This window comes from Cetorhinus maximus, chromosome 18 (genome assembly GCF_964194155.1).
Source record: "Cetorhinus maximus chromosome 18, sCetMax3.hap1.1, whole genome shotgun sequence".
Lineage (NCBI taxonomy): Eukaryota > Metazoa > Chordata > Chondrichthyes > Lamniformes > Cetorhinidae > Cetorhinus > Cetorhinus maximus.
Window position 1 is genome coordinate 83,661,105 of NC_135896.1, and position 26,157 is coordinate 83,687,261.

A 26,157-nucleotide genomic window follows, 5' to 3' on the forward strand; every position below is an offset into this window, starting at 1 on the left:
GTAGTCAGCAGGGAAGAGAGTGTGTTCTTTCTGTGTTCCACCAGGATGCATGAGAGGGAGAGCATACTCTCTGATTAAAGAGACACATCCCGTGGCAATCTAAGAAATCAGAAGATTCATCCTGGTTTGGCTGGAAGTTGGGGGGAAAGAATCATTGGAATAGGCCTTACTGCTGGTTCCAGCATCCGCAGTTTTTTGTTTTTATCTTACTGCTGGTATTTGGTTTGGGACTTCCCTGGAAACTGAGAGAAGTGCCTTTTGAAAGCCATTCAACATTACAACTTTGCAAAACAGGGAGATGTTAACTCGTTATAAGCCAGGAGCGTTCTAAGCAGACTGTTCCCTGTAAAGAATGTAATCCTGCGAACAGCGTGTTACATAGAAACAGAAACTAGGAGCAGGAGTAGGCCATTTGGTCCTTCGAGACTGCTCTGCCATTCATTATGAACATGGCTGATCATCCAGCTCAATAGCCTGCTCCCGTTTTCTCCCCATACCCTTTGATCCCTTTCGCCCCAAGAGCTATATCTAACTCCTTCTTGAAAACATACAATGTTTTGGTCTCAACTACTTTCTGTGGTAACGAATTCCACAGGCTCACCACTCTCTGGGTGAAGAAATTTCTCCTCATATCAGTCCTAAATGGTCTACCCCATATCCTCAGACTGTGACCCCTGGTTCTGGATGGTTCTGAACATCCTTCCCGCATCTACCCTGTCTAGTCCTGTTAGAATTTTATAAGTTTCTATGAGATCCCCCCCTCATTCTTCTGAACTCCAGCGAATATAATCCTAATCGACTCAATCTCTCCTCATATGTCAGTCCCGCCATCCCAGGAATCAGTCGGGTAAACCTTCGCTGCACTCCCTCTTTAGCAAGTGCATCCTTCCTCAGATAAGGAGACCAAAGCTGCACGCAATATTTCAGGTGTGGTCTCACCAAGGCCCTGTACAATTGCAGCAAGACATCCCTGTTCCTGTACTCGAATCCTCTCACTATGAAGGCCAACATACCATATGCCTTCTTTACCACCTGCTGCACCTGCATGCTTACCTTCAGCGACTGGTGTACAAGGGCACCCAGGTCTCATTGCACATTCCCCTATCTCAATTTATAGCCTTTCAGATAATAATCTGCCTTCCTGTTTTTGCCACCAAAATGGATAACCTCACATTTATCCACATTATACTGCATCTGCCATGCATTTGCCCACTCACTCAGCTTGTCCAAATCACACTGAAGCATCTCTGCAACCTCCTCACAGCTCACCCTCCCACCCAGCTTTGTGTCATCTGCAAATTTGGAGATATTACATTTAATTCCCTCATCTAAATCATTAATATATATTGTGAAAAACTGGGGTCCCAGCACCGATCCCTGTGGTACCCCACTAGTCACTGCCTGCCATTCGGAAAAAGGCCCGTTTATTCCTACTCTTTGTTTCCTGTCTGCCAACCAGTTTTCTATCCATCTCAAAACATTACCCCCAATCCCATGCGCTTTAATTTTACACGCCAATCTCTTATGTGGGACTTTGTCGAAAGCATTCTGAAAGTCCAAATAAACCACATCCACTGGCTCCCCCTCATCAACTCTACTAGTTACATCCTCAAAAAATTCCAGTAGATTTGTCAAGCATGATTTCCCTTTCATAAATCCACGCTGACTCAGTCTGATTCTGCCACTGTTTTCCACGTGCTCAGCTATTAAATCTTTTATAATGGACTCTAGAATTTTCCCCACTACTGACATCAGGCTGACTGGTCTATAATTCCCTGTTTTCTCTCTGCCTCCCTTTTTAAATAGTGGGGTTACATTAGCTACTCTCCAATGTGTAGGAACTGTTCCAGAGTCTATAGAATCTTGGAAGATGACCACCAATGCATCCACTATTTCTAGGGCCACTTCCTTAAGTACTCTGGAATATAGATTATCAGGCCCCGGGGATTTATCGGCCTTCAATCCCATCAATTTCCCCAACACCATTTCCCTAATAATACTGATTTCTTTCAGTTCCTCCCTCTCAATAAACCCTGTGTTCCCCAACATTTCTAGTATGTTATTTGTGTCCTCCTTTGTGGAGACAGAACCAAAGTATGTATTTAGTTGATCAGCTATTTCTTTGTTCTCCATTATAAATTCCCCTGTTTCTGACTGTAAGGGACCTACATTTGTCTTCACCAATCTTTTTCTCTTCACATACCTATAGAAACGTTCACAGTCAGTTTTTATGTTCCCTGTAAGCTTACTCTCATACCCTATTTTCCCCTTCTTAATCAATCCCTTGGTCCTCCTTTGCTGAATTCTAAACTGCTCCCAATCTCAGGTCTGTTGTTTTTTCTGGTCAATTTGTATGCATCTAATAATATCTCTAATTTCCCTTGTAAGCCATGGTTTGGATACCTTTCCTGTTTTAGTTTTGCGCCAGACAGGAATAAACAATTGTTGCAGTTCACCCACGTGCTCTTTGAATGTTTGCCATTGCTGTGTTGTGTTGTATATGTGTGTGACATAGGGTTATTGATTACATTAAAGCATTTATAAGTGTTAAAATTTCTGTAGTTTGGAGTATTAGTTGCCTACTCAATACTGTTTAGCCATGTTGCTTTTAGTTTGTTTGCTACAGTAAAAGTCTTAAAACTTGAAATCTTGTAGTGTGATCCTTTCCATCAGTCACTGGAGATTCAAATATATTTTTAAAAGTTATCAGTCTCTACAGGCATTATAACAATGTAGACATATGAATTTGTAATAGTATGTAGCACAAACGAATGACCAATAAACTAACAGAAAATACCATTTTGTGGATGTGAAGAGTACACAGATAAAAGAGGGGTAATTTTCACCTGTTCCTGTCTAAATGCTGCAAGATCTGGACAATATTCAGGCATGGGCTGGTAAGTGACAAGTAACATTCGTGCCACACAAGTGCCAGGCAATGACCATTTCCAACAAGAAGAAATCTAATCATCAGCCCTTGACATTCAATGGCATTGCTATCACTGAATCCATGACTATCAAAATCCTTGGGGGGTTACCATTGACCAGAAACTGAACTGGGCCAGCCATATAAATGCTGTGGCTACAAGAGCAGGTCAGAGGCTGGGAGTCCTACAGAGAGTAACTCACCTCCTGACTTCCCAAAGCCTGTCCACCATCTGCAAGGCACAAGTCAGGAGAATGATGGAATACTCTCCACTTGCCTGGATTAGTGCAGCTCCAAAATGCTCAAGAAGCATGACACCATTCAGGACAAAGCAGCCTGCTTTATTGACACCCCATCCACCACAATAAACATTCACTCCCTCTACCACTGACGCACAGTGGCAGCCGTGTGTACCATCTACAAGATGCACTGCAGCAACTCACCAAGGCTCCTTCGATAGCACCTTCCGAATTCACGATTTCTACCATCTTGAAGAACAAGGGCGTCAGATACAGGGGAACACCTCCACCTGCAAGTTCCTTCCAAGTCACACACCATCATGATTTGGAGCGATATCACCATTCCTTTACTGACGCTGGGTCAAAATCTTGGAACTCCCTTCTTAACAGCACTGTGGGTGTTCCGACAACTCGTGGACTGCAGCGGTTCAAGAAGGCAGCTCACCACTACCTTCTCAAGGGCAATTAGGGATGGTGAATAAATGCTGGGCTAGCCAGTGACGCCCACATCCCATAAGCAAATACAAAAAACCCTAACTAGCCCAACAGGAAACTGACAGGACAAAAGCAAAATAGTGTGAATGCTGAAAATCTAAAATGAAAATGCTGGAAATCATACCTATTTTACTTTGCATTAATCTGAAGGGGTAGATTAAAATGACTCCTAATATAACCTAGATAGAGACATGGTTTTTAATTTCTTCCATTTATGTTTTTCTTTCGGTCCTCTTGTTTCCTTACAATTTCTGTTCTTCAGTTTTTATTTTCCTTTCAAACTTTAATTAATCAAAATTTTGCTTTTCTAAATTTTGTGTTCTTGCTTTTCCCTTCATTCTTTATTCTCCTATTAATTATACCACTCCTTTCTCCTTTATTCCTTTGTTTCATGAATTTTTGAAATATTTTCCAAGTTTTATTTTTTATTAGCACCGAAAGGCAATGAAAATGATCTAGATGAATCATGCACTCACTCAGCATGAAGAAACAGGTGAATAGTTGGCAGTTACATAAAAGTTCATTGTCCAATAAAGCTCCTACAATTATTATTACTTATGCGCTAATTTTAAATGTTATTACATTAAATTGAATTGAGTTCTGTTTATTGATCTATTTCCATATGAAACCACAAAGAGAGTTGGTTAACTAGTTTATATTTTAAGAAAGTTGGGTCACTGAGGGAAAGACCATTGCATTTTCATCCTTCATTCCCCATACGATGTACATACAAATTAGGAACAGGAGTAGGCCATTCAACTCCTCAAGCCTGCTCTGCCATTTAATAAGATCATAGAACCATACAAATGTTACAGCACAAAAAGAGGCCATTCAGTCCAACTTGTCAGTGCCAAGCTGAAAAAGCTAGCCTCCCATTTTAATCCCACCTTCCAGCACCAAGTCCATCACCTTGCAGGTTACAACCCTTCAAGTGCAAATCCAGGTATCTTTCTGTCTTACCACAAATCGTAAGTGGTTTCCAGGCACATACCATCCTCTGGGTGAAAAAGTTTTTCCTAATATCCCCTCCAATCCTTCTACCAATCATCTTAAATCTGTGCCCCCTGGTAATTGTCCTCGCTGCTAGGGGAAACAATTCATGGCTGATCTGATTGTGGCTTCCACTTTCCTTTCTACTCCCTTTGACTCCCTTGTCGGTCAAGAATCTATCTAACTCAACCTTAAAAACATTCGATTACCCACTCCACTCCTCTCTGGGAAAGAGAATTTCACAGACTAAAGACCCTCTGAAAGAAAAAAAATCTCCTCATCTATCCTAAGTGGGGACCCCTTACTTTTAAACTGTCTGCCCTACTTCTAGTCTCCCCTATCAGGGGGAGCATCCTTTCAGCATCCACCCTATCAAATACCCTCAAGATTTTATATGTTTCAATAAGATCACTTCTCGTTCTTCTAATCTCCGATGAATACAGGCCCTACATGTCCATAAGACCATCCCTCCATCCCAGGAATCAGTCAAGTGAACCTTAACAGCATTAGAAGCAGTGCAGTGATGTCCTTTCTGAAATAAGGAGACCAAAATTGTATATAGTACTCTAGATGTGGTCTCACTAATGTGCTGTACAACTGTAGCAAAGTTTCCCTACTTTTACATTCCATTCCCAAAGCGCAAAGGCATTTACAGGATAGTTTTGCTTAAGGCAAACAAATTTGCCAGCCTTGGCTCAGTGATAGCCTCTGAATCGAAGGCTGTGAGCTTAAGTCCCACTCCAGAAGCTTGGGCACAAAATCTAGGCCGACAGCCCAGTGCAATGCTGAGGAAGTGCTGCACTGTTGGAGACCTTTCAGAGGAGACCTTAAACTGAGGCCCTGCTTACTCTCTCAGGGGAATGTAAAAGCTCCCAGGGCATTGAAGAAGAGCAGGAGAGTTCTCTCCAATGTCCTGGCCACTAAAAAAAAGAATATTATCACATTACTGTTTGTGTAACCTCGCAATGTGCAAATTGCCTGCGATTCCTACATTAAATTAGTGGCTACAATTTAAAAAATATTTTATTGGTTGCACAGTGCTTTATGGCATCCTGAGGTCATGAAAGGTGCTATATGAATGCAAGTCTTTATTTCTTACTTAGGGTACTCTGTGCGATTTTGGGGGCTCCTGCTCCACTCCCATAAACTTGCCAGAAGTGGACAGAAACTCTGTCATGGAATGCCTTGCATAGTGAGCAGCAGGGACAATTAAATATTTTCGGGAAAAATGGATAAACATTTTAAGCATAGGAAGATATATAAATTTTTGGGGAAATCAAGGCAGTGGGATTAGTTTTAGATTGCTCCAGCAACATGCCAGCACAGAAGAAATGGGATGAATTGCCTCTTTCCGTACTGTAGCTCCAGCCAGTGGGCGGAATTTTCCCAAATTTGCACTAAGTGCGGTAGTGGGCATGCAAAACGACTTTTACCTATCTGCCGCGATGGCAGGTTTTCACGCCATATCATCCTGAACCTGCCTCATTATTTATGGACTCCCGGGAAACATGCCATTTCCATGGCAGGCGGGCTCTCATTCGCTGGTCCGCCATCATCACCCCGCTGCTGCATCATGCCAGGCATCATGTTTAAAGTCCAGCCGCAAGCACACATCTCAGTGCTTCCACCACTGCTGCACGAAGACATGGTCCTGAAACTGAGGAATACTGAGGCCCCCAAGTTCAGCGACATGGCTCTCGAGTGACTTTTGGATGCCATGGAGGCCCGCCAGGATGTCCTCTACCCCCGCTCTGGCCACAGGATGGCCAGCAACAGCACTAACCTGGCTTGGGAGGTGGTGCTAGCGGTGGTCAGTGCCAATGTCCTGCAAAAGAGGACAGCCACCCAGTGCCGCAGAGGATGAATGATCTCCTCTGTTCCACAAGGATAAGTCACTCTGCTCATTACTCTCAACTCATACACTCACAAACCCATCACACATCCACAGGGCCTGCACTCACTACCGGTTCAAGGGACATCACCATTCACCCTCTCACACTCACTGTCCTTATCCTCATCCCATCCATGGGACCACTCAACACGGACACAGGACAGGCATACTTGTCATCAGGCCTGGCAGGTATCCTGCATACACTTTCTCCATTTTTATCCATGCAGGATAAGCTGGTTCACAACAAGAGAGAGAGAGGTCGCAGACCGGTGGCGGAATGCCCGAAATCAAGGTTGTCACGGACTTTGAAAACAGGGCCATCCAGCTGGCCGGCGAGGATCCGAGCCGGTCCTGTGCTGACAGTGAGGTTGACGCTGCTCCACCAAGTGAGGATCCAACAGTGCAACATCAATCAGATAACATGGCGTGAGTGATGTGTCCTGTTTCACAGGCCACTGCCATGTCGCAGGCACATCTGCCAAACAGCTGATAGAGACCCAGGGCCTCCAATCAAGCCCCGAAGAAACGTTTGAAAAGGAATCAGGAGGCACCCTCCTTGAAGTCCCATCACAGCACTCACCCACACCCTCCACCAGTGCAGAGACACACACCTTGGTGGGGCCTAGCTTTAGAGCAGCCCCGGGACCACAATCTGGTGAGCACATCGCACTGCCTGATCCACAGCAGGCAGCGGGTGGCAGGGACTCCCCAGGTGTCTGGCACTCAAAGGATTGCTGGAGGCCAGAAATTTGCTGAGTCCAAGTCAGATGACGAGCCTCTGGACTCGGTTATGTCACAGTTGCTGGAGCTGCAAAGGCAAGCTAGGGAGCATCAGGAAGGGATGTCTACTGCACTCCTCAGATTGCAAGGCAGGATGGGGGAGTCCGTCCACCTTCAGGCTGAGGTGATAGAGCCAGCATGTCAACACACCGGGGTCAATACTGGTAGGAAGGCATCTGCCATGGAGACCTTGGTCCAGGACTTCACTCCTGCATGGGCTCAACTGCATCGCTGATGCCATCGTTGGTCTCCAATAGTGTGTACGCGAGAGGGGTGCTGGGCAGTTCAATCTCACTCCAGCTACCTCTGCTCCTCAAGGAGTCAGCCTGGGGCCCCGGAGAAACCTTAGGGAGGAGGATCTGCAAGTGCACACTCTGGGCCCATCCATCCAGGTGATTCAGAGAGTGTCCGGCCCAACTGACTTCCCTCTTCCTGTGACCTCAGCAGCTCCAACTCCACAGGCCAAGGAGGGTGCCACTGCCACACAGCAGGACCCTGAAAGCAGGCCGGGGCCCTCCAAATCTCGGCCCTCCAGAAGATGCCCACCAAAGTCACCAGAGACAGGGCGTCGCAGTCAGCAAGCTGCCTCCATCTCAGCTGTGGATGTCCGGGGAGCACCAAGATGTAGTGGCAAGGTTAGGACAGTTAAGGAGATTTAGTTGCACAGCCTGGGCACAGGTGTTAATCACTTGTACACACTGTTCACTATTGTCAAAGAACTCCCATGACTGTCTCCCTGCTTAAGGCTCCTTGTTCTGATGAGCAGTGTTCTTGTCACTCAGATGCGAAACCTTTCTGCACAAGGTAAAGGCAGGTGTCTCAGTCCAGGGCCTCTTCCCTGTGCTCTGTACAGCCTTCAGACTATGTCTTTCATGCAGCAGTGGTGAGCTGGAAGCACTGAGATGTGTGCTTGCGGCTGGACTTTAAACGTGGTACCCAGCATGATGCAGCGACGGGGTGATGGTGGGCCAGCGAATGAGACCCTGCCGGCCATGGAAATGGCATGTTTCCTGGGAGTCCATAAATAATGAGGAGGGTTCAGGATAATATGGTGTGAAAGCCCGCCATCGTGGCCCGCCGTCGTTTTGCATGCCCACTACCGCACTTAATGCAAATTTGGGAAAATTCCGCCCACTGGCTGGAGCTCCAGTACGGAAAGAGGCAATTCATCCCATTGCTTCTGTGCTGGCATGTTGCTGGAGCAATCTAAAGCTAATCCCACTGCCTTGATGGTCCAGCCTCATGCTCCCTGGAGACATTACTGATGCCTGCACCTTGGCGGTGCTTGTCATTGCTGCCAGAATGTAGTGGGCAGACACCACAGAGTTCTCTCGTTCTCTCGGTGTGCTCTCAGCACCTTTAAGACGGTGCTGGCCCTCATCTCTTCAGCATTTGTGACCACTGAAGCTGTGCTCCAGCTCCCAAAGGGCTCAGGTGCTGAAGACGGACAAAGCATCAGATGCTTTGAAAGTTTCATGGCTGCGTCTCTATGAAATGACTCTGATCACATAAAGCGTGCAAGCTGCCCTTGGCCAGACAGGAGTCAGACATTCTCAGAGGCTGTGTGAAGATTTATGGAGTATCCATATTGTATCTTGTCATCATCCTCCTGCAATCGAGCGACTATTAGGGCCTCCACCTCTTCTCCATGACAGGAGCATTCTCACAGAGGGTATTTGCCCTGCCATAAACCAGATTGGAGTCAAATGTTCACAAATGCGATGTGAGGAACTTTGGGGTCACCTCACTGCATGTCATCACCATCCTCCACAAATATAGCAGCTACGAGGGCCTCCCAAGCGCACCTGCCTTGTCTAGCCAGTGCGAGGGCCTCATCCCCATCATCGTTGCCTCCGAGGACCTCCTCACCCTCATCCAGTTGGCGTCCTCCTTATCAGAGGAGCCATGCAGCTCCTCCATCTCCTCTGCAGCCAGCTCATCTCCCCATTGTAGCACCAGGTGTAAAAGGGTGCAGCAGACAATGACGATGTATGACACCCTCTGCAAACTATATTGCAGGACATCGCCAGACCGGTCCAGGAACTGGAACCTCATCTTTAGCATCCCGATGGTCTACTACACCAAGTTGCGAGCAGCAGCATGAGCCTCGTTATACTGTCACTCTGCTGCAGTATTAGGCTGTCACACAGGTGTCATCAGCCACAGCCTCTGTGGGTAGCCCTTGTCGCCGAGGAGCCATCCCTGCAGCTTCTGTGGACCCTGGAAAACTCCAGGGATCTATGACCGACTTAGGATGTAGGTGTTGTGCACTTTCCCTGGAAAATGTGCGCACACCTGCAGGATGCATTTCTGGCAGTCGCACACCAGCTGCACATTAAACGAATGGAAGCCTTGCGGGTGACCGAGTCCACCGTGTGTTGCAACGGAGATTTGAGTGCCACATGAGTGCAGTCGATCGCACCCTGCACCTGTGGGAAACCCAAGATCTGGGCGAATCCATTCACTCTTGCTGTCCTGGTCCCAGGCGAAATGTTGTGTGCCCTCGCAAAGATGGCATCTGTGACCTCATGGATGCATTTGTGGGTGGAGGCTTGAGAGGTCCTACAGAGGTCATCGGTGTAGGCCTGAACGGAGACACTGGCATAGAAATTGAACACCGTGATTACTTGCACAGCCACTGGCAGTGGATGCCCTCCATGTTCCTGTGGCGCCAAATCCTGCAGTAACTAACCGATATGAGCGATCAGTTCCCTAGACATTCGCAGTCTTCGGCGATACTGGTTCTCGGTCAGCTGTAGGAATGAAAGGCAGCATCCATAGTCACAGAATCACACAATGCAGAAGAGGCCCTTCGGCCCATCGAGTCTGCACTGATATGTGAGAAACACCTGACCTACCTTCCTAATCTCATTTACCAGCACTTGGCCCATTGGCTTGAATGTTATGACATGCCAAGTGCTCATCCAGGTACTTTTTAAAGGATGTGAGGCAACCTACTTCCATCACCCTCCCAGGCAGTTCATTCCAGGCCGTCATCGCCCTCTGGGTAAAAACGTTTTTCCTCACATCCCCCCTAAACCTCATGCCCATCACCTTGAACTTGTGTCCCCTTGTAACTGACCCTTCAATTAAGGGGAACAGCTGCTCCCTATCCACCCTGTCCATGTCCCTCATAATCTTGTACACCTCGATCAGGTCGCCCCTCAGTCTTCTCTGCTCCACGAAAACAACCCAAGTCTATCCAACCTCTCTTCATAACTTAAACGTTTCATCCCAGGCAACATTCTGGTGAATCTCCTCTGCACCCCCTCCAGTGCACTGGGTGTCGCTAGGCACTGGCCTGCGATGGCTTGCTGTGGCTCTTAGGCGGCATGTGCCCAAGCCCCAGCCGCCCCTTCTTCTTGAGGTTACTGCTCCTGCTTCTGCATAGCTAGGAACCTCAGTCGCTCTTTCCTCCGTTTTCTTCGTGCTCTGTAGACCATCAGGCACACAGCTAGTTCAATAGTCTCCATGACCCTGATGTACTCCTCCTGCAGGATGCAAGACAGAGACACGTGGTTAGCATGGGTGTACTAAGAACCTGTCCTGGTTAAGTGTGACAGCCCCTTAATGCTTCCCAAGAGTGCTGGCCACCACTTTGATGGCCAGAGGTTAGTGCGCTGCATGGCTGCCTTGTTAGCTTGAACCATGGGAGAGACTGATCCAAACCTGGATGCTGACATTGCAAGGGGCTGTGAGCGTCTCCTGCAGTGAGTGCTACATGGCCAGTTTTAGCGAGGAGATTGTAAAACATGTGCTGTCCAACTACTCTGCAGTCTATTGAAGTGCTCATGAATTTGCAGTCTGTGCTGAGGGGATTGGGGGGAGCTCTGGGGAACTTGGTGACACTTTGATGCCTCTGCGTTGTTTGAGTGCGCAGATAAGATAAGAGCCTGACCCTAATCATATCAATGTGGCTGCGCCTGAACTGCCTCAGTTGCAGAGGAATGGTCACTTTATACAGGTTTCCTGAATGCGTGGCCACTTCCTTTGCCCATCACACCCCCCCTGCCAAACCCCAAATGCTTGTGCGTTTTATTCAATGGCAAGGCTGCACTTGGCCCCTGCTTCCCCTCACCCTCAAAAGTCGCATCTGAGGCAGGGTGCCCCTGAAGCCTGCAAAGCATCAGGCAACCCTGGCAAGCTCTACAGAACGTTGCTGTATGCTCACCTCCAGTTCACCAAAGAGCAGCTGCAAGTGCACATCACCTCTGTGCTGTTGTGAAACACTCGGCGTTCTTTCCCGCCGACGTGGACAGACGATCCAGCAGGGGTGCAAGAGCCTGGCGGATGGCCTGATAATGATATGCTGATGTATTACAGTGAAGTTCCCGATGACCAATGGCGGGAAATGCGGCCCGCCGTCAGTGGGCTGAGCAGACAATCGGGGCCTGCCTTCCCGCTGTCGTGAAATAGATCACGCCATATTGTCTGCTCATGCCACTATCATGCCCGCCACCAGCAGGCACAGAAAATTCCGCCCAGTGGGAGTGATGGAAAAATATCTAGGGGCAGTTTGCCCTGGTCTTATCTCTCAGATCTGGGAAGCTACTTGCAGTGGTATTGGGTATGAAATATGACAATTACTCTTGCTAAATAGGAGAAAATAAGAATGTAGGAATTGGAGGGGAGAAAAAAAATAGAAAATCTGAAAAAAAAATTAGAGTTAAATCATGAGAAATGGAGTACTGCTCCTTAAATGGTCTGTTTTATGAAAAGCCAAGTGATAACACTATTTCTGGGCCATGCTTTTGAAAGGCTAACATTGACACCTGCAGCAACAACAATGCAGCACTTCTCAATTATTTGAATGGAAAAACACACACTGAGGGAAGTGTAAATTCACCATAAGGGATTGCACTGGAAACTGCTTTTTTGATTCTTGATCTATGCTGAATTAGCTGATCTCAGCAAAGGCAGCAGTAATATTACAGGGAATCCAGGAAATACCATCCAGGATTTCACACTTGTGCAAAGAAATGCAAGGTTGGCTGTAAAGACCCCCAGAATCTACTGACACTTTCTTGGTTGGCACAAGAAGAACAGGCACTTAAAATTCCAGGGGAAGTTGGCACCTGTGGAAAACCAACACAGAGGGCTTTTTACAAGAGGAAAAAAGCGTGGTAATCCATTCTAATGAAAAATGATATATCAACAGTGACAGTGGTAACTTAATGGCCAGAATTTTCCGTTTGACGGGCGGGCAGGCCCGACCGACTTGGCAGTGGGCGGGTGGCCGATTGCCACTGGCGAAATGGGCCGTGCCGCCATTTTCCGCTAGCGAGCCAATTAAGGCCCGTCCCGTGGAGAACGGGAAAATAGACGCGGGGGTGGGCGGCCTCAGACTGCCGGTTCCAATGGGAACTGGCAGCCTGTATAAAGAGTGGCCAGGCAGCCTGCTTGAGGCAGTGCACCATGGCCACTCATGGAGAGAAGGAGGGAGGACCGAGTGGACAGCAGCATGAGCAGGAGGAGGGGGACAGGCTGCAGGAGAGGCCAACTGTGCACCCGGTTTTCAGATGCATGCCTTGCTGTCCTCCCGCAAGAGGTGGCCATCCGCCGGCACCTTCTGTATCCTGAGGATGGGAGGAGGAGGGCCCCCCCCATGTCACCAGCCAGGTGTGGGAGGAGGTGGATGACACTGTAAGCACCCAGGATGATGTGTGGCGCACTGGCACCCAGTGCAGGAAAAGATTCAATGATTTGCTGCGCTCTGGATGGGTGAGTACCATGTCTGTCTTGGCCATTTGACCCAGAAGGCAGCCTTAGCCTTTGAGCGCCCCCACCACGTTACGGCGTAGGGCATCTGTCACACGCTGGGTGGGCAAATGGGTACTGACCATGCTTACATCAGCCTTGGTGGTTGAGGAGAAGAAGGGTTCTCCCCGCAGCATATGTTGGCGTTTGTGGCTTTTGAGTAGTCTGGGGGCAACCTGCAGGGGAGGCCGCATGACACATACTCAGAACTCCAACACATGTCATATTGATGGTAATGAGATAGTACAAGGGGTCCCTCAAGGTCTTTTGGGCAAGTGCCATCTGCTAGCATCGGCGCCACACCTAGTTGCGCCTCCTTGCCATGGGCTCTAAGAGCCATGTGATATTCAATGTGATGGACGCCGAATGTGTCCAAGGTGTTCGTTGGGGGAGGGGGTTGGGACCAGCCGTACTATCTTCTGGGGACTGATCACCAGTAGTGTGGACAGGAGCCGCTGGAGGCCTCAGATGGGCCACTGTGGTTAGTGTGCGGCGTGCGCGTGCAGAGTACATGAGCGAGCAGCCCCAAAAAATCCTCTTCTCTGTTTTGCAGGCAAAAAGTCACCACAATGCCCTGGAGCGCCAGAGGACTGGAGGTGGGCATGCCCTCCTCCAGTGCCTCACACCCTTTGAAGAGCAATCATGGATCTGGGCAGGAGTCAGGAGGCCAGGGCGGCCGGGGGCGGCGAGGCTGGGGTCCAGCAGCCAGGTATTTGAGGTCCACAGTCCCATCCACTCTGTCTGCCCACCATCCAAACCACTGACGGTTGCTGCGATCGTTAATGCTGAAGCAATGCTCATTCATAAACTGAGACATTCTGACGTGGGGGTTATACAGAAGAGACCCTCGTCCTCTTGAGGAATCGCGTCTCCACCACCTTCCAAAGTCACCTTATCCCATTTGTGACCACTGTCACCATGGTCTAACATGCCATTAGATCGCTGCTGTACAGCCAAAGACTTATTTCATCTTAGGGGGTTTGGGGCCTCCAGCACCCTTTCAGCCAGTGCGCCGCACATTACTTTGTCCAAAGGGTCCTCAGCACCTCAGCTGTGAACCTCATGGCACTCAACTTAGATGAGTGCCACCATATTACTCATCCCTGCGCCAAGGGGAAATGTTGCCTTTTGCCCACCCGGTCTATGCCCCTCCTTATGGAATGAAGGCCAATAATGTGACCTCTCAATCTCCTGTGATCGACGGCAAATGTCACAATTGTTTGCGATGTTTCCTCAGCCCCGCAACTATCCAGGCCACAATGCATCCAGGTCAGGTACCTTTGCACTCTCCCCACTCCTATGGTTCATAACATGGCATGTGGCATTCCTGAGGCCATCTGACCAGCCTGTCTGCATGTGCGTTTAATGGTTGGGGCTCATCTTGGCTCTTTTCCATCTCACCAATGTTCTTCTCCTTAGGGTCTTGGAGGGTGAGTGACTTATGAGGCTGGGGGGGAAAGGGATAAAAGGTTGAACTGAATGTAAGCTAACTGATGCAGTGTCCTTGTTATTAATTTCAGCATCACCACCAGAGCGACCTGCATGTCGACATCGCAGCCCCCCCTCCACGCCTAAGGGCCAACATGTGCAACTTGCAGCACATCATTTCAGCCAGCCAGGCACCAGCGCAGACACACACACTAGGTGGGGACTTTACCATTGGCTAATGTCCCAGGTCACAGTGGAGAGGGCACATCACAATCGCTGGAGGAGATGGTAGGGGCAGAGAGTGCCGATGGCGCCAGCAGCCGGAGGGCTGCAGGGGACGAGGCACATGCTGAGTACGGCCCTGATGACGTGCCTCTGGAGTTGTCCCCAATGCAGCAGCTGCAGGACAGGTGGCAGAAAGTGCGTTTGCATCTGGTAGGGTTGCATGAGGGAATGCTTCAGTTGCTCTCTGCAATGGAGGAGTCCAGGCAGAGTGAACGTGAAGGTTTGACCCTCAGGGCAGAGCTTCAGGCTTCCTCCAATGAGAGATTGGCGACTCTCATAGAGAGGGGCTTCAATCGAATGGAACATTTTATGATTGGGATGCACTCTGACCTGCAAGCCCTCACAGTGGTGATGGCCACGGGTCGAGCCGAGCCGGAGCACTGAAGAGCCCCGGCATCTGGGAGTGTCTGAGGATGTAGGCGTCGCGGGAGCTGCCTGGATACCTTGCACAGACTTGTAAAATCTGCATTCTGTGACCACACGCTATCTGCACGTTCATGGAGTGATGATGTCTAAATTTTGGAGAAAAAAATTTTCATATCTTCACATATGGTAGAGATGTAGATTGTCCTTAGTTGTAATATCTTTACTTATTGCCCTGTTAAATTCAAGGAATTCATTGAATGACAGGAAATTAGTGCTGCCTAAGAACTCGGTTTATTAGAAATGTTTCTTCTGATTTGATATTTCTGGTACTCCGGTCAATGATATTTTATTTCCCTACATTTTTACTGAGATATAACTAATTTGACCAGAAGCAGCATTGGAAAGGCTATTTACTGTTTCGCATTCATTGGCTTAGCTTTACACACTCCCACAATCGTTTAAGATGTCATTAAAAGCTAAATGGGAATGAAAAGAAACTAGAAATGCTTTTGAAATCTGAAATAAAAAATGTTTGAAGTGCAAAGTGGATCTTTTAGCATCTAAAAATAGAAAATAAATGATATGTTATGGGCAGAGACTCTTTGCTGGAATGGACAAAAAGGCAAGGCAACCCCTATATGGGACTAACTAGGATGAAGGTGGGAAGGGGAAATAATAGGTAAAGGTTGAACATTAAATATTGTAACTATTAGTACTCCTTGCAGTGTTTTTCTATATTCATGTAGGCATGACTTATTTTTCGTTCTATTAAACTTCTGTGGAAGGCAAATGGAATGTTGTTATTTATTTCAAGGGGATTGGAATATAGAAATAGGGATGTTTTGCTATAGTTTACAGGGCTACACAGAGAGCACATCTAGAGTATCTGTGCACAGTTTTAGTCTTCTTATTTAAGAAAGGATATAAATAAATGCATTCGAAGCAGTTCTGAGAAGCTTCACTCGACTGATACCTGGAATGGGGGGATTATCTTATGGGGAAAGGTTGGACAGGCTGGGCCTGTACCCATTGGAGTTTAGAGGATTGTCAGGGCACTAAGACCTCACACTATATGTTTTTATAAAACATATATTCATACCTTCATGGCTAATTTCTAAAATTTTTAAAACTGGACCAAGACCTTTTAAAATGGCTGAAGTTATGTCTGTCTGTGACCCTTGAACAAAAGGAGCTATCTGGCAGTTTTAAAGAAACTTACACCTCATTATCTCTGAAGAGACACTAATGACCCCCTGTGGGCTGCGGAGACTAAATTCAAAGAGAACTATACAAAGGCTATCTGCATTTCATAAGCTAGGTTGGCCAACCAGGACCTATCCGTCAGCTAGGGCAAAGGACACTGCAACCTTCCTTTTGAATTTTAATGGTTGTGTCATGAAGCTATTAATGTATATAATATTATTGGAAAAATATATATATATACATTAATAGCTGCATATAACCATCTCAGGAACCCAGACAGGATATACATGCCCTTTGTCAAAGTAACTGTGAAGAGGTGGGAGTCGTGTAACATGAACATGTAGCTTGTGGAACTAGTTAAATTGCTTTGCTGCACTGAAAAACTCAGTCTCCTATTTTACCATTTACAAGAAGCTGCACAGGAAATGACCAATCTGCCCAGATTGAATACCTGGCCCCATCAACACTGCTTCTACTGGAATTTTGTACCATCGCCTACAAGACTGATTCATCTCTGCATGCCCATCACCTCATGTGAAGTCAGCTCCACTGGAAAAGTAAATTATGCAACATTGGCTCTCAACCTGCTGACCTCCATGAAGGAATACCTTATTGGTCTTTGATTCTGGACTCTAGACACAAGTGAAACAATAATTCTTTTCTCTGTGGTCTTTGCCCTATAAACCTTTCTTTTCCTTATCCCTCTTTTACTGTATGAGAACACAGAGGGCTACGTGGAAACTCCCTCCTGTGTTTTGAGTGTGGGCAAATAAACTAACCCTTTGAGTTCATCCTATCGCAAATTTGCTGTGAGGCAACCTTAAGGTTGATGGGCAGGCCAAGAGCCCCGGCGGGCTTCTGAAAAAACATGAAACCGATGAGGGTTCATGTTGATTTTAAAAAACTTTAATAAAGTTTCTGTGATATTTATTAACATGTCCCATCTCGTGTGACATTGTCCCATGAGGGGGACATGTTAATGATTTTTAAATTTTTCTATTTTTAAACTTTCAAAAGCTTTCAGCGCTCTCCCTGAGACAGCACTTAGTCTCAGGGAGATGTGCGCTCTTTTGTGCGCATGCGCGAAAGAGCGCACTCTGGCAGTTGGGGAATCCCCCCCCGCCCGCACAGGAAGCGCATAACGCTTCTCGCCAGGCGGCCCGCCCACTTAAAATGGTGGGGGGGCCCATTTTGGCTGCGGCGATTGGCTGCCCACCCACCGCCGAGTCAGTGGGGCCCGCCTGCCAGTCAAGGGCAAAATTCTGTCCTGTGAATTTGACTGCAGAGATCAGAGAACCTGAGCTGTCAATCAAACAACATTTCCTCTGGGGAGCAGTAGCTGTCTGGGCTCTCAGCCAAGCCTCAGCATGTATGCTTGGCCTTTGTGTTTTTATTTTAACTGGGACAAAGTCCCATGGCACCTAGGTGGGCCTTTAAAATTGCCTGCCTCCATACCCAGCAGCCCCTGTGGCTGCCTCTAAACTTCTTCCCAGGTCAGCTGGCCCGACTCCAGCCTACACCCACCCCTCAGCAATGAAGATCTCACCTTTGTGGGCACTTTCTCGCAAGATGGACAGGCCAAGCCAGCAATTTTCCCGGCTCCCCCTACCTGCCTTGAGGATGAAAATCCAGGTCCAGGAACAAGAAATGTCACTATCTCTCCCTAGCCCAGATTGATTAAAGCCAAGCAGAGTGCTTCTGCTACACTATCGCTGAGATTAATTAAGTTAGTACCGACTAAAATCAAAGGTCAGATCTTCCTGCTTTGTTTAGTTTAGAACCCATCTTGGGAAATTAAATTACTCACTATGTCCAGTATAGTGAATAAATTACCAATGTAAGAAAAATACATAAAATATGTCTCCCAAATGTGTAATATTAAAATTGAACAGTTGAAATTTATATGCACCACATAATTTTGCTTCTATATTACCTGCAGGATATATGCCAGTCCAAACTTTACATTCCATCCTTGCAATCTATCAGCGTAACAATTCCAAAATAATATTAATGGATGATAACTAAAATAAATTCGATGCTGTCAACTTGAATCCATTTAAATTCAATTGACACTAGCAAATTCAGCTCATTTAGAACTCATACTAAGCATCAAAAAACTTTTATGATACCAATTTTTGCTGAAATGGACCCAGGTTCAAGCTTTCAAAGGACATATATACATCTGCTCTACATTGAGACCATGGCTGCAGTGTGCTGTTAAAAACGCTAATTGTTGGCCTTTGATTTCCTGCAGGTTTTCTAGCCTTGCTTTCTCTCTAGATCTGTGCCATCTTTTAGTCTGAATTGAAAATCCCCTGAGACTATTCTTAAGATCATGGGGAGAATTTTTCCTATGGCGGGCGGGCTGGGGCAGGCGCGGAGCCAATCGCTGTCTGTGATCGGCTGCGTGCTGTCATTTTACGCGGGCAGGCCAATTAAGGTCTGCCCAGCGTAACGCGCGGCCGGTAGCACTCAGTGCTACCTATGTGGGCGGGGAGAGAAGAGAGAATTCAGGCCTGCAGTGTAGCAATCTCCCTGAGGCAGCTCTGTGCCTCGGGGAGGTTAAGTAGATAACAAAACTTTTTTAAAAATAAAGTAAAAAATTATTTAAACATGTCCTCTCATGTGATAGTGTCACATGAGCTGGGACATGTTTGTGAAGTCTGCAAAATTTATTTAATTATTTTATAAAACCTTCAGGAAACCTCATCCCGCCTGTGGATCGTCATTGCGGGTCACTTTACACATCGGCATGTCGGGCCTGCCCCTGCATGCCAACGGCATTATTCTGCCCAACGTAATTTTCAAATTCTTCTCAAGCAATGGTGCCCAGACCTAAATCATACCTTCCTGAGTAATTTTACCGTGTAGCTGTGCAAATATTAAAAATTTACTAGAATGGAATCTCCTCAAATAGTCCAAAGCTGATTTATCTTAGTTTCACTAACAACTATTCCAAGAGTCCATGCTTGTTTATTATCTTTACCAAAGTAAAGAATGTTGAGAGGTAGGATATTGTCAAAATTTTGGGACCAAGTGCCAATACTGGATATTCCCGGAATGCTATTTGATAAATACCTTGTGACCTCTACCAGTTATGTAGCTTGCATAATGTCTTATTTAATTCTACGCAAAACAAATATAAGAATATGCAACAAAAATGAAAATTATTACATATAGAACAGGATCAGATGGTCAAGTATTTCTGAAATGAAAACAGAAAAACCTGGTGCAATGCAATAGATCAGGTAGCAACTCTCTGAAAACAGACGTCAGTTAACATTTTGGATACAGAACTCCTCATTTCTAGCATTTACACTGCCATCCTGAAACTATGTTGATTGTATTAGTATATGTAATTGAATCATTAATGCAAAGCTGGCTTTTAAGTGGATGGATTGTCCAGTGCAATAAGATCTTTTAACTGAAATGTTTCAGGTTATTGAAGTAAGTCCATTAAACACAATTCTGGATAGGTGGCTGTCCCAAGTTCTCCCAGACATAGGCCAACCCTTCAGATTCAATAATATTTCTCAGGACAGAGATGAAGGATCTACAGAACAAACTGCCAAGTGTGAGGGTAATGTGAACTAGCAGATGCATGAAGAAAGGGGGATTTTCTTTTCATTCATTCACGGGATGTTGGCTTTGCTGGCTGGGCCAACATTTATTGCCCATCCCAACTTGCTCTTGAGGAGGTGGTGTTGAGCTAGCTTCTTGAACCACTGCAGTCCACGTGGTGTAGGTACATGCACAGTGCAGTTAGGGAGGGAGTTCCAGGATTTTGACACAGCGGCAGCGAAGGAACAGCGATATATTTCCAAGTCAGGATGGTGAGTGGCTTGGAGGGGAACTTCCAGGTGGTGGTGTTCCCATCTATCTGCTGCCCTTGTCCTAAATGGTAGTGGTCGTGGGTTTGGAAGGTGCTGTTGAAGGAGCCTTAGTGAATTCCTGCAGTCCATCTTGTAGAAGGTGCACACTGCTGCTACTGTGCATCGGTGGTGGAGGGAGTAAATGTTTGTGGATCAGGTGCCAACCAAGCAGGCTGCTTTGTCCTGGACAGTGTCAAGCTTCTTGAGTGTTGTGGGAGATGTACTCATCCAGGCAAGCGGGGAGTATTCCTTCACACTCCTGACTTGTGCCTTGTAGATGGTAGACAGTCTTTGAGGAGTCAGGAGATGAGTTACTTGTCACACGATTCCTAGCCTCTGACCTGCTCTTGTAGCCACACTATTTATATGGCTAGTCCAGTTCAGTTTCCGGTCAATGGAAGCCCCCAGGATATTGATAGTGGTAGATTCAGAGATGGTAATGCCATTGAATGTCAAGGGGCGATGGTTGGATTCTCTCTTGTTGGAGATGGTCATTGCTTGACACTTGTGTGGCACGAATGTTACTTGCCACTTGTCAGCCCAAGCCTGGATATTGTCCGGGCCTTGCTGCAATTGCACACGGACTGCTTCAGTACCTGAGGAGTCGCGAATGGCACTGAACATTGTGCAATCATCAGCGAACATACCCACTTCTGACCTTATGATGGAAGGAAAGTCCTTGATGAAGTAGCTGAAGATGATTGGGCTGAGGACGCTATCCTGAGGAACTCATGCAGTGATGTCTTGGATCTGAGATGACTGACCTTCAACAACCACAACCATCTTCCTTTGTGCTAGGTATGACTCCAACCAGTAGAGAGATTTCCCTCTGATTCCCATTGACTTCAGTTTTGCTAGGGTTCCTTGATGCCACACTCAGTCAAATGCTGCCTTGATGTCAAGGGCAGCCACTCTCACCTCGGGAGTTGAGCTCTTTGGTCCATGTTTGAACCAAGGCTGTAGTGAAGTCAGGAGCTGAGTTGGCCTGGTGGAACCCAAACTGGACGTCAGTGAGCAGGTTATTGCTAAGCAAGTGCTGCTTGATAGCACTGTTAATGACCCCTTCCATTACTTTACTGATGAATGAGAGTAGGCTGATGGGATGGTAATTGGCCAGGTTGGATTTGTCCTGTTTTTTGTGTGCAGGACATACCTGGGCAGTTTTCCACATAGCCGGGTAGATGTCAATGTTGTAGCTGCACTGGAACAGATTGGCTAGGGGTGCAGGAGCACAAGTCTTCAGTACTATTGCCAGAATATTGTTAGGGCCCATAGCCTTTGCAGTATCCAATGCCTTCAGCCGTTTCTTGATATTGCATGGAATGAATCAAATTGGCTGAAGACTGGCAACTGTCATGCTGGTGACCTCCAGAGGAGGCTGAGATGGATCATCCAATTGGCACTTCTGGCTGAAGGTTGTAGCAAATGCTTCAGCCTTATCTTTTGCACTGATGTGCTGGGCTCTTCCATCATTGAGGATGGGGATATTTGTGGAGCCTCCTCCTCCAGTGAGTTATTTAATTGTCCACCACCATTCACGACTGGATGTGGCAGAGCTTAGATCTGATCCTTTGGTTGTGGGATTGCTTAGCCCTGTCTATAATTTGCTGCTTAGGCCATTTGGCACGCACATAGTCCTGTGTTATAGCTTCGCCAGGTTGACACCTCATTTTTAGATATGCCTGGTGCTGCTCCTCAATGCCCTCCTGCACCCTTCATTGAACCAAGGTTGATCCCCTGGCTTGATGGTAATGGTAGAATGGGGAATATGCCAGGCCATGAGGTTACAGATTGTGTTCGAGTACAGTTCTGCTGCTGCTAATGGCCCACAGCACCTCATGGATGCTCAGTCTTGAGTTGCTAGATCTGTTCGAAATCTATCCCGTTTAGCAGGTGGTAGTGCCACACAACACAATGGAGGGTATCCTTAATATGAAGGCAGGACTTTGTCTCCACAACGACTGTGCGGTGGTCACTCCTACCAATACTGTCATGGACAGATGCATCTGCAGCAGGCAGGTTGGTGAGGATGAAGTCAAGTATGTATTTCCCTCTTGTTGGTTCTCTCACCACCTGCCGCAGTCTAGCAGCTATGTCATTTAGGACTCGGCCAGCTCGATCAGTAGTGGTGCTACCGAACCACTCTCGGTGATGGAAATTGGAGTTCCCCAACCAGAGTACATTCTGTGCCCTTTCCACCCTCAGTGCTTCCTCCATATTTCAGGTTGATTTGTTCAGGTTAATTTCCATTATGTATCACATTTACAGGCTTCACAGCTCTGCAGAACATCCCAATCTCATTTTATGGAAAATATTTTTCCAATTTTCTTCTCTGTACTAATTGTAGCAACTGGACAATATGGTAATTTATACAAAATCCCTGAACAAAGTATTAAACAAAATATTTATTTGCTGTATTTGGAATTTTGCTCATATGTCCAATAATAGGTATGAAGCACTCATGACATTGTCTACAAAATAATTTACCAATACAGTGTAGCTATTTGACAGGCAACATGGGTTTCATTTTGATGCTAAATAGTTCACAATGGAAGTTGTTAGTGTTTTCACTGAAAATTACATTTAAGTCTGACTGATCATAGTCTCCTCAAACCTGTTGTCAAATGAGAATCCTGTGGAAAATTTGAGTAGCTCATGGCATGGACACCCTTGCTGCAGTTGGAGAGTGGTTGGAGAGGGACACCCATGATTGCATATGGCACTGGAGACATGCCAGGACTATAAATGCCAATTATCACATCCGTCAGGGGTTCAGCTATCCTGATGTGATTGTAACAAATGTATCAGAAGGCTTAGGAGACAGCCAAGCACTTAGATTTGTGGCAAGATAATTTAATTCTGCACTGTATCATTCCAAGATTCTGTGTCCAGACTCACTGTACAAGCAATATAGCTTTACTTCTGGCAACAAAGGCAGAGTGGGTCATATAATTTCTTTGTAGCTGGGGTATTCTAGATCCCTACAGCCAATATTTCTAACTTTGGCGCTGTCTAATAGATGTACAATGATTCTACTACTACCATAACAACTTACATTGGCTTCAGTGGAAATAAATATTGGGCATGGTATATAACGTGTGGTTAATTCACCATTGCCTGTTTTACACCATTTTCCAAAGTTAAAATTTTCATCATTGTTCCAGCAAACTGTCCCAAATACATTCTTGAAATTGAAATGCCTTTAAAACTTGAGCTGTTTTGTTTCTTCCAGTCTATATGAAAACTAAAAGCTTCTATTATAACTACATTGTTTTTGCTTCATTTTTCAGGATTATCTATATTTATATATTCCTGAATTACAATACTACTAGGACACCTATTGACATCCCTTACCAGAGACTTGCATCTTTTGCTGGCCCTTTATCACTACTCATTGGCCCTGATTTTTGTCCTGGGGTTGGGTTTGCAGAGTCAAGAGATTTCCCAGCTCTGCGAACCCCACCTTTAAAAATGGCCACCCGCAGGTCAAATTTTCAGTCGGGGTGGAAGGGAGGGGGTGGGGGCAGTGCAGGGGTTGCACGCTGAAATAGGAGTTGGTTGGGTGACCCCAGAATGAGCTGGGTGTGGGTGCAGGCTGCACGCAAGGCATGCCTCTGTGGTCTGGCACTTCATTTAAATAAATAAATAATAATAATAAAGCAAAAATATCCTTCCAATCCTCACCCCCTCAAACACTCACTATGCCAACCCATGCCCTCCACCTACCCATCCCCCATGGCCCCCATACCTCTTATGCCAACCCATGCCCCCTGCCTACCCTGATGACCCCTCATACCCCTTTGCCAAACCATGCCCTTTTTCATTATATAAGGACAGCAGTCTTCTTCAGTGTCTGTCTTTGTGAGAGGCTTTATTGAACTAATGTAAGATGCCCTTCTCCAGAGGCAGCCTCATGGCATAGTCACATGACTACAGAAAGGCAAATTTGACAATCAGACTGGTTATATTTCAAAAGCCAAACATCCCCCTTTTTATATCAACCAAAAGATACAAACATCCCCCTTTTCCTAGCAAAGAAAAGACACCTTTTCATGCATGATCTTGTGTGACTGTGAGTTACCCAAGTTACCCACTATACTGTTATGATGTGGCAGATGATGTTTGCCAACCGACCAAATCCACAAGGGAAATTTGGCAATGCTATCACAATGGTTTTGTAATTTATATTTACTACGAGAAGATTTGTGCACTGATTTCAGAAGTAATGAGTCCACCAAGACCTTTAGAGTTTTCAAAAATTAAATTAAAATATTTCTTATCAAAATAAAATATTTCAATCACATACATAAGACTACAGTTACTTAATAGTATAACAACTCCTAAAATTCCTAATTAACCTGACTCCCAGTTACAGACCCCCTTTAAGGCAACAGTCCAAAATAGATTTTAGATTTTTAAAAAATAGCAAGTTTACACAGTATCCACTTGACACTGGAATTCCAAATGGTTTTCTTCAACTTCAGTTACTGGACACAACAGGCTTATGCACAAATGGCTGGAGGCTTCTCCAAGGCTGTTTCACACGCTCCTGTTAGATCTTACATGGTCCCCAAGATAGCCTTTCATTCTTCTTTATATATGTTTCTCTCTTTTTAATATGTAAATTTAATTTTCCATATGTCTTTGGAACTGTACCTTTCCCATAATATAAAAACATTCATGTTGCCAATATTGTCAGTAACCTGTGGGAAAAATAAACACACTCCTTAGCTTTGCTTATCTGGCTAGTTATAAGGGAAAGGAAGAGATATCAGGGGCCCTGGCAGTAATTTTCAAATCCCCTCTGGCCACAGGTGAGGTGCCAGAGGACTGGAAGACTGCTAACGTTGTCTCATTATTAAAAAAGGGAGGAAGGGATAGACCAGGAAATTATAGGCCAGTCAGTCCAACCTTGGTGGTGGTAGAAAGAATTCTGAGGGACAGAATATATCTGCACTTGGAGATTAATCATGGATTAACATGGATTTGTTAAGGGAAGGTCATGTTTGACAAATTTGATCGAATTTTTTGAGAAGGTAAACAGGAGTGTTGATGAGGGCAATGCATTTGATGTGGTTTGCATGGACTTTAGCAAAGCTTTTGATAAGGTTCCTCATGGCAGACTGGTCAAGGAAGCAAGAGACCATGGGATCCAAGGCAAAGTGGCACGTTGGATCCAAAATTGGCTGAGAGGCAGGAAGCAGGGGGTGATAGTAGAGGGATGTTTCTATGACTGGAAGTCTGTTTCCAGTGGGGTTCCACAAGGCTTGGTGCTGGGACCCTTGCTGTTTGTGGTGTACATAAATGATTTGGACTTAAATGTAGGGGGTATGATCAAGAAGTTCGCGAATGACATGAAAATTGGTAGGGCGGTAAATAGTGAGGAGGATAGCCATAAACTGCAGGAGGATATCAATGGACTGGTCAGGTGGGCAAAGCAGTGGCAAATGAAATTCAACCCAGAAAAGTGTGAGGTAATGCACTTGGGGAGAGCTAACACGGCAAGGGATTACATTATGAATGGTAGGACCCTGGAAAGTACTGGAGGGACCCTGGTGTGCATATCCACAGATCCCTGAAGATAGCAGGGCAGGTAGGTAACGTGGTTAAGAAGGCATATGGGGTATTTGCCTTTATTAGCTGAGGCATAGAAAACAAGAGCAGGGATGTTATGCTGGAACTGTATAAAACGCTGGTTAGGCCACAACTGGAGTACTGCGTGCAGTTTTGGTTACCACATTATGGGAAGGGTGCGATTGCACTGGAGAGGATGCAGAGGAGATTTACCAGGATGCTGCCTGGGCTGGAGGGTCTGAGCTATGAGGAAAGATTGGTTAGGCTGGGGTTGTTTTCCTTGAAGCAGTGAAGGTTGAGGGGGGACCTGTTAGAGGTATATAAGATTATGAGGGGCATAGATAGGGTGGA